General features: G+C 40.0%; 1 long non-coding RNA gene and 1 pseudogene across 1 annotated transcript; both read right to left on the bottom strand.

The window, feature by feature from the left end:
- The window catches only part of LOC133140479 (dual specificity protein phosphatase 4-like), a 257,554-nt pseudogene that overhangs the window by 116,734 nt on the left and 132,389 nt on the right, over positions 1–8,431 (bottom strand).
- Positions 2,038–8,272, bottom strand: LOC133141234 (uncharacterized). Its single transcript, XR_009710061.1, has 4 exons — positions 7,950–8,272; positions 4,838–4,892; positions 4,382–4,445; positions 2,038–3,864 (listed from the first exon to the last, which is right to left on the bottom strand). It is a non-coding gene; the product is annotated as an uncharacterized LOC133141234 (long non-coding RNA).

Genomic DNA, 8,431 nt, shown 5'->3' with positions numbered 1-8,431 from the left:
TTGTCCTGCTGAACAATCTACCTGCGACCCAGACTCCGCATTCTGCCACAGGCAACCAGATCTTTTGCCAAGATTTCATGGTGCTTTGTTGAATTAATTGTGCCAATGATCTTAAATGCTGCCCCTGGACCACTGCCAGCAAAACATCTCCAAAACATCAATGACCCATCACCATATTTGACAGTAGGTATGAGATGTGTCTCCTTGTATGCATTCCATTTTGCCACTAGACATGTTGATGGTGTGTATGACCACAGTCTTCAATTTTTGTCTCATTTGACCATAGCACTCTCTTCCAGTCATATTTCTAATGAGGTTTGGCAAACTGAAGATGCTTGGTTTTGTTTATTGTGCTCAGTGGGGGCTGTCTTCCTGCAACCCTTCCAAAGAGTTTGCTGGTATGGGGGTGCCATTTTATGTTTTTTGGTGTTTTTGGTGACGTACTGTGGTCCTTGGGTTATTTATGGCTCCTCACCATCTTCCTTACCGTCCGTCCAGGATATGCAACTGCATCCTCTCCCTGCAAGTCTGCAATCATTCCGTGTTTTCTTACAGTGCTGAGTGGTATATTTAACCATTTATGTCTTTGTTTTGTCCCCATTCCCTAACTTTCCTCAGTGATGCTCAATTACCGTCTGTGTCTTTTGAATTGACAGTTATTTGGCTTTTCCCATGCTGAATAGATTTTGCATGCTTGTTATCTCATTTTTATACTCTAGTGCAGGGGTCAGCAACCCTGGTCGTGGAGAGCCACAGGGTGTGCTGGCTTTCGTTGTTACTTGGCATTAATTGATCAATGAAAGCCGTTGATTACACAGTTAACTCACCTCACCTGGTTTCTTGGGTCTGAATCGGTTGCTTATTTTAAGGTGGAGACGAAAGCCACCACACCCTGCGGTTCTCCAGGACCAGCGTTGCCGACCCCTGCTCTAGTGAAACAGGGAGTGATGGAATGATACAATACACACTCACTGAACACTTTATTAGGTATTTACTGACTTTTTTTACTGACTTCTTCTGCTGCTGTAGTCTATCCACTTAGAAGTTTGGCACGTTGTGTGTTCAGAGATGCTCTTCTGCATACCATTGTTGTAATGTGTGGTTATTTGCGTTACTGTTACCTTCCTGTCAGCTTTGACCAGTCTGGCCCTTCTTCTCTGACCTCATTATCACCATGCATTTGCCCACAGAACTGCTACTCACTGGAAGTTTTTTTTTTTTTTTTTTTGGACCATTCTCTACAAGTTCTAGAGACTTATTTTGCATGAAAATCCCAGGAGATCAGCAGTTTCTGTGATACTCAAACCACCCTGCCTTGCACCAATAATCATTCCATGGTCAAAGTCACTTAGATCACATTCCTTCCCCATTCGGACACATGCTTTTATGCATTTAATTGCTGCCACATCATTGGCTGATATTTGCATTGACAAGCTGGTGTACAGGTCTACCTAATAAAATGCTCACTGAGTGATAACCTCAGTGACAGATTATCTAAATTAAAGGGAAATTGTATTGCAAATTTCACTTTTGCTAGGGGTGCTTTGGCACCTGTGGTTTTCAGAAAAAATAGATTAATCATTACCTAAAAAACATTGAAATATGAGACTAAATATATTCAAATAAAAGTACATGGTTTTCCTGTTTGTTTGAACATGAAATATAGATTATCCAGGTTGTTCAGTATATGCAACATTCTACTCCATTTTTATTAAGGGTGCCGTTAATGCTGGAGCCACTGTACGTTTATCCCCGTCCACGCTGTTGAGAGGTCAACGTCTCAAATTCATATGTATAAGATAATAAAAACTATGACATAATAAAACCGCAAGACGGTGATGCCCGATTGTTAAACAGACTCTCCACTTGTGAGAACAGCACTTCATATTCTCATTTGCAAAGCAGGCCAACGGTTTACAACCTGGACTAAGTCAGAGATTGAGACAATAAAAGGCATATTCTAACAATCCTCGATGCCATTTCTCTATGTCAAAAATGTTTGTTCCAAAATGAGAACAAAAACATACAATTCAGAAGTTGCATGAATAAACACATTGTTTTTATTTTCTTGTCTCATTTTTATTCCACGTCCGACATACATATTTCGGGTTTGGCCGTTTCTCAATTATTCGATACAGTCATATTTATGGAACCAAATATCCCAACTAGTTATGAAGCTACGACTGCTTTCTGACTAATGTTGAAGTTTATTCCGTAATCTGTTCAGCCATTTCCAAGAAAACTATGGTTTGCTGGGAATATACCCGAGCAAATGCCATCTTGAAGTCCTTTTGAATGTTGCATAATTGCATTGCTAGGTCATTTCAACACTGTACTGGTGTAAAACATGGCACGCTTATGTAGGGGGTCTCCTACCCTTTCTAACTGTCATATTCTGGCCATAGAGTGCGGTGGATACCACTCAGTTTGCATAGCAGAATGAATAGCAATTACAGGATTTGGACTTCCTATAAATGTAAACCTGTAATTCTACTGGCTAACCTGGCTAATGGGGCTCTGATTAACCTAATTTTGAAATTAAGTTCCATTTTAAATGTGATGCAGATTTGTTAGAAAGCATTAGGTTGAGTAATCCTTTTCAGAGAGCTTTTTTAACACTTTGGAGAGCTTTAGAAAAAACATACTCTCATATAAGTGAATAAGACACACGTGAAGGTTAATTTTCTTTACATTTTGTTTCAGAAAATCTGTTTTAATTGAAAACATTTTTTTAAATAAATTTTTCTTTTTTGCCAATTGTACCCTATCTAATCCAATTAGTGTTAGCTGGGGATACACCGCTTACAACCCTGTCCCTTCAGCAGGCCAGAGGGAGAACAACACGCCTTCTTCAAGCCGTCTTGTCTCACACCCTGTGACCGTAATTCCGAGGCGCACCGGGGTGCATGCACGCGGTGATCCCTACTAGTCCCTGCTGAGTCCCTCCCTCCATGAGAGCCAGCTTTTGACAGGAGTGCAATGATGTGCAACTGTAACAAACTGATGCCTGCATCAAGGTCTGTTACTTTGTCTGTGTGCCACCATTGCCCACCAAAATAGGCTTTTCTGATCATTCATGTGTCTGGACAAAGATATGCAGATGTTTTGTATTTGGATAAATTTGGGGACACTTGACGACATCTGGGTGCAGTTTTGGGAAAACTCATGAGGAATTTGAATGCCTGCCGATATCTTTGACTTCAAGTTTTTGCACAAATATAACATAGGGTTGGTCTGGGTTGGTCCTTGCCTGAGAAATTAAGATGCTAAACTATTAAAACACAAGGTTTTTTGTAATTGTTTTGTATTTTAGGGGTACTTTTGTGTACAGTGTATGTACATTGTCTATCATAAATGTGTGTCTGAGGTTTCTGAATGGTAAACGTCTCTTCTTTAATTTAAGCCTTCAACCATGTTGGTGTCATAAACAGTTTTTGAGATATTGACACTTTTATAGGAGTCATACAAAATAGGTGGAAATTGCCCTTTTGGGTGGGCAAAGTGGAAAGGGCTAATAGTTGTACTATATATGGAACCTCAGTAGAATACTTTCTTATGCAATAGAACACAATCACGCAAAGCAATGAAAGCATCATTGAAATACTGAACCCAAATATTTCCACAAATACCTGATTTCCTTGAATATTCAGCTGTTAACAACTTACTTTCACCATTGTCACACAAAAACATTAGTTTGGGACCTGTGGTACAATAGGTACAGTAGCTCTCACAACTGAGGATGTTTGAGGATGATTCTTTATAGAATAGCACACGTGGAAGATTTAGAAGTTGATTCGCTGGATAGGTTTCCTGTGGTGTCTTGGCTCTCATGTTGCTGCTTTGCATTACTTCCTCCATTTAGACCTGTGACGGGTGGACAAAACGGATGCATTAGGGTAGGGTTGGAAGAAGGCAATCCTGTTCAATGAACTGCAGGGTATTTCACAAAGCAGGATTAGAGTTAGCTGGAGTTAGAGTTAGTCCAGAATCCTCATAACTGTAACATGGACTGGACTAAAAAGAGCTGTTCTTGGATTTTGCTCAGTGCAGTTATCCAGCGAACATACAGATCCATATATTTTAATGCAGCCATATACAATAAAGCAAAACGGCCCCAATAGTATGAGTAGTCACAGGACATTGAATACAGTTGTTGCATTTAGTTTAATATTTCGGATCATACGCTGCCCTTGTTTTATTTGCCAACATTAAATATCAGAAAGCCTGAAAAAACCATTTGAAGCGTACTGCTACATGCTGTATCTACATTAGCACTAATCACCTCAACTTTGTATCACCTGTGTCTCTCAGTGAAATTGCATAACTGCTACTTCCAGCAGACAAACATTTTGTGGTGTCTGTCCCGGTTTTGGCCCCTTACCTTTTGAGAAAGTGGTCCTGTTCTTACCCTTTGGTCCCTGGTTGCTCGTTTGCTCATGGATGACCTTTTGTGGCATTATAAATGTATCAAAGTTATTAGTTAAACATAAAAACAATGGCTCACAATAAAAAAAAATAGAGGTGACATTGGTTGTACACAGCACTACCAATGCGAGGCAAGGCAAGGCCAAGCCCTGTGATCACAGTGTATTTACACCAAATAATTAATCTCTGAAATGTGTTGCCCTGCTGGAAGGAACAAATAAAGGTTTGCCTGACCAGAACTATAGCAGACATAGTAAATATAGAAAATGCATTCCTCGTCTTGTTCATTGTTGCCTGTGTCTCTAGAACTAGTTCACTGGGCACTGGAACCTTTCATAATGTCTATTGGATTCATGCTGTTTTGATTTCCTCTCTGAGACAATATTACTGAAACAATACAGGTTTCACTTACCACTGAAGTGTCTATGTTGCTCCTTTTCGTCACATTTGGGTGTGTTTCTAAGTATCTGCAATATGTGCAAATTGTAGTTATCATTTAATAAATATAATTTAATAATAAAATGTTGTACACAACTCAATATTGTGAGGGTGGCGGACAGAGGAACCACGAGCAGACAGAGGGAGGGAGTGAAAAGGGCAGGCTTTAATACAGAGCAGGCAGATCGAGCAGGCAAGGGTCAAATCCAGCAAACAGGTAGTACAGAGGCAATCAAGTTAGAACAGGCAAGAGTCCAAAAACCTGGAAGGCAGAACAAACACAGGGCAATGGTACAAACACACAAACCAAGAATCGGAATCCAATAGTCAAGAAAACAAAACTAGCAACGAAAGACAGACAGACAACACTGACAAAAGACAATGAGAAACAGACAGATGGAAAAAATGGCATTGAACATGACAAATATAATGACACCTGAGGATGATACTCTAAGCCTAAAGCTTAGGTATGTGATCACCTTGTCTGATACAAAGGAGTTATCATTTTTTGGTCCTCAGGGAGAGTGGAAAAAGCTCCACAAACTAGCTCTTATTTTACTGGAGATATGCACAAATATGCTGCTAATTATACTACCCATATATATAATTGACACTACCCATATATAATATAACAAATGAGTTTTGTTGTTGCCTAAAGACATTTGGCAAGTGTCACATTCAACCACCATGTTACTCCTTTAAAGACATGGGATTAAAATATAAAAAAACCTGATATTATTTTGAGGTTTATATAAAGTTTGAACTATTTTCAAGGTGGACTTGGTAATTTTACAGCCAGCAACTAAAATGAAATCTAGTACATCTCTGGATTTCTCTCATCTGCACTGCAAATGAGTTTGGTGTAAACCAACAAATGTGTGCTGAAAAGTTAATTGACAGTTATTACATTTGATAACATCGAGTGAAGTGACCTTTGAGTGAACAGGCCTGTGTTCCAGTTTCCATTTGTTGAAGTGCTTGCAGACTGAAAATGGATTATATTATTTATTTATCATTTTTAACAATGAACAAGTTCTTCACAACTCAGGCTTATACGAAAGAATAGATTTAGTAAGGAAGATGCTTTAGTTTAATGCCCGCATGCACTTATGTTGTTTTTCCCATTTCACTCATAAGCTGATAAGGTAATAATCCGTCACTGGTAAACAGAAATGTATTAGATTCACATTATGAATACTGCTTAATAAAATGGAAAAAGATGCAATGCAACTTCACCAGAAACTCATTTTTAATGATAAATTGTTCTGTCCACAAAAATATGGTGACAGTGTTTAAAATATTTTCCAATATTCTGGCTATCTATCTTCCATTCTGGAAATATGTGACATATTTCATAAACATAAAGTGTGTATTCAATTAGAAAATAATTCAAAATAGTGGTCTCAGTGGACTTTTGGACCCCACTGTACATAAAACAAAATATACATCAGTGAGCACTTTATTTGGTATTTATTAGACTTATTTTTTAGACTTATTACATCTTCTGCAGCTGTAGCCTATTCACTTAGAGGTTTGATGGGTTGTGCATTCAGAGATGCTCTTCTGCATACCACTGCTGTAAAAATTGGATAGTGCTCAAGTTGAAAAAGTCTTGGGGTAATAGTTGACCAATAGTTGCTAATTGTAAGTCTCCTGCAGGGTCAGTTGAGCCTAGGAGAGCGTCAGGTGATTCACTGTGGTCAAGAATAATGTATGTTTGTTAGTGGAGTGGGGATTGCACCAAGGCTAACTACATGGCCGTTGAAGACCGCCTCACATTGGAGAGCTTTGTTATGCTTGCCGACCACCCAGGGTTTGGTGTTTGACAACCTTTGGAGCAGTATGTGTACTTAGTTGGCACACTTTTTAAGTCTCCTGCATGGTCAGTTGAGCCTAGGTGAGCTTCAGGTGAATCTCTGTGGTTGCTGACTTGCCTAAAAGTCAAGTGGTGTACATGGTCGTTGGAGTATCGCCCCTCTCAGTGGAGAGCTTTGCAAACTCACCAATAAGCCCTTTTCACTTTGTCGTTTACAGTCTTAGGTTGGCTCTGCCGTAGCCGGGATACTGCGGAGTTCTTTCCCGTGCTCTATTTGCATACCCACATCCTCATTCGGCTATTAGCGTGTCATTAAGGCATGAGGCTGAGTTTCCCTGACACGTATGATTTCCTTGCTTGAGTCGGATTAGCCTCGTTCTTTACAAGTCACCTTTTTAGCTGGTCGAGTGCCAGGGAGTTATGTATTCCCTTTCTTATTTCCCCCTTCCTCATCTAGGGCATATGCCTCGTCTCGAGGATATCCCTAGGAAAAATGAGTGGTTATCCCACGTCTGGTGGGTATCTGGTGGGTAACAGAACCCTGTCTAGGTTACGTGGGGCCTCTGACCCTGCTCCATTACACACTGAGTGTATGTTGTTAACCTTCAATCAGCAGTGGATAATTGAACATGAAGTGAGGACTGTTCCCCTTTAAGTGATAAGAAGGCAGAGCAATAACCTCATCACTTTCAGGGTTCTTTTGCAGATAACATATGAAAGGTTATTTCAGACACCAGCACAGCGATTATTCCAAGGGCAATATAGAACATACTGTACCAAATTATGAGTTTCACTATGAGCCCATTTCCGCCCACCCACACATGCACACACACACACACACACACACACACACATGCGCGCAGACACACACACTCACACACAACCATACGTGCACTCACACACACGTGCACACTCACACACATACACGCGCACACACACACACACACATGCGCGCAGACACACACACACTCACACAAACATACGTGCACTCACACACACACGCCCACAGACACATACATACACTGACACACACACACATGCACACATATAGTGAAATATAGAGTATAATATTATCAATATATTGGGAATGCACTACTTTGAAAAAAAAATCTAAATCAATTCAAATTTAACATCACATGAATACCAAAGTCGGGCTTTAAACTATACAGTATTTTCTCAAGAATCAATTACCTAAAGCACAAGAATGATATTTTGGTTTTATTTCTTTTGTGTTTAAAAATGTATTGAAAGAACTCTAACCCTGACTCACCTCTCCAAATAGGAATCACAGTTCCTGTGGAGGGGATTTGCATCTTGCTTCCATCCGTCAGGGGTCCACATAATGGAGGTGTCCACCCCCACTCCCACTCGCCCTGTTGCTCCAGACGAAATTGGCATCACTACTCCTGAAGTCTACATGTTAAGACTAGGCAGGGAATCAAAAACAAGAGAAAACCATACTCTGCAAATGATAGCGTCCACCTATGAAATTTCAGTGAACAAAGAGAGAAGCCAGAGATTTGCATACAAACTCCAATTGATATAATTACAGGATCCTGTAATCCTCTGGTTCAGTCTTGCTTGGGCGCTCCTTGCCACAGTGGGAATGGTTTGTTGTTGTCTCCCTAGCAACAGAGGCTTGCATGACTCACTCACACTTTATTGTGCATTATTCAACAGTGGAACTATTTGCCTGAAAACACTCCCTCTAAAAAGAACCAGCCAATCAATTAACATTTTGTCTAATTACTT

Source organism: Conger conger, chromosome 11 (genome assembly GCF_963514075.1).
Source record: "Conger conger chromosome 11, fConCon1.1, whole genome shotgun sequence".
NCBI classification, from domain to species: domain Eukaryota; kingdom Metazoa; phylum Chordata; class Actinopteri; order Anguilliformes; family Congridae; genus Conger; species Conger conger.
Note: the sequence above shows the minus strand (reverse complement) of the source record. Positions and strands in the feature narration are given on the sequence as shown.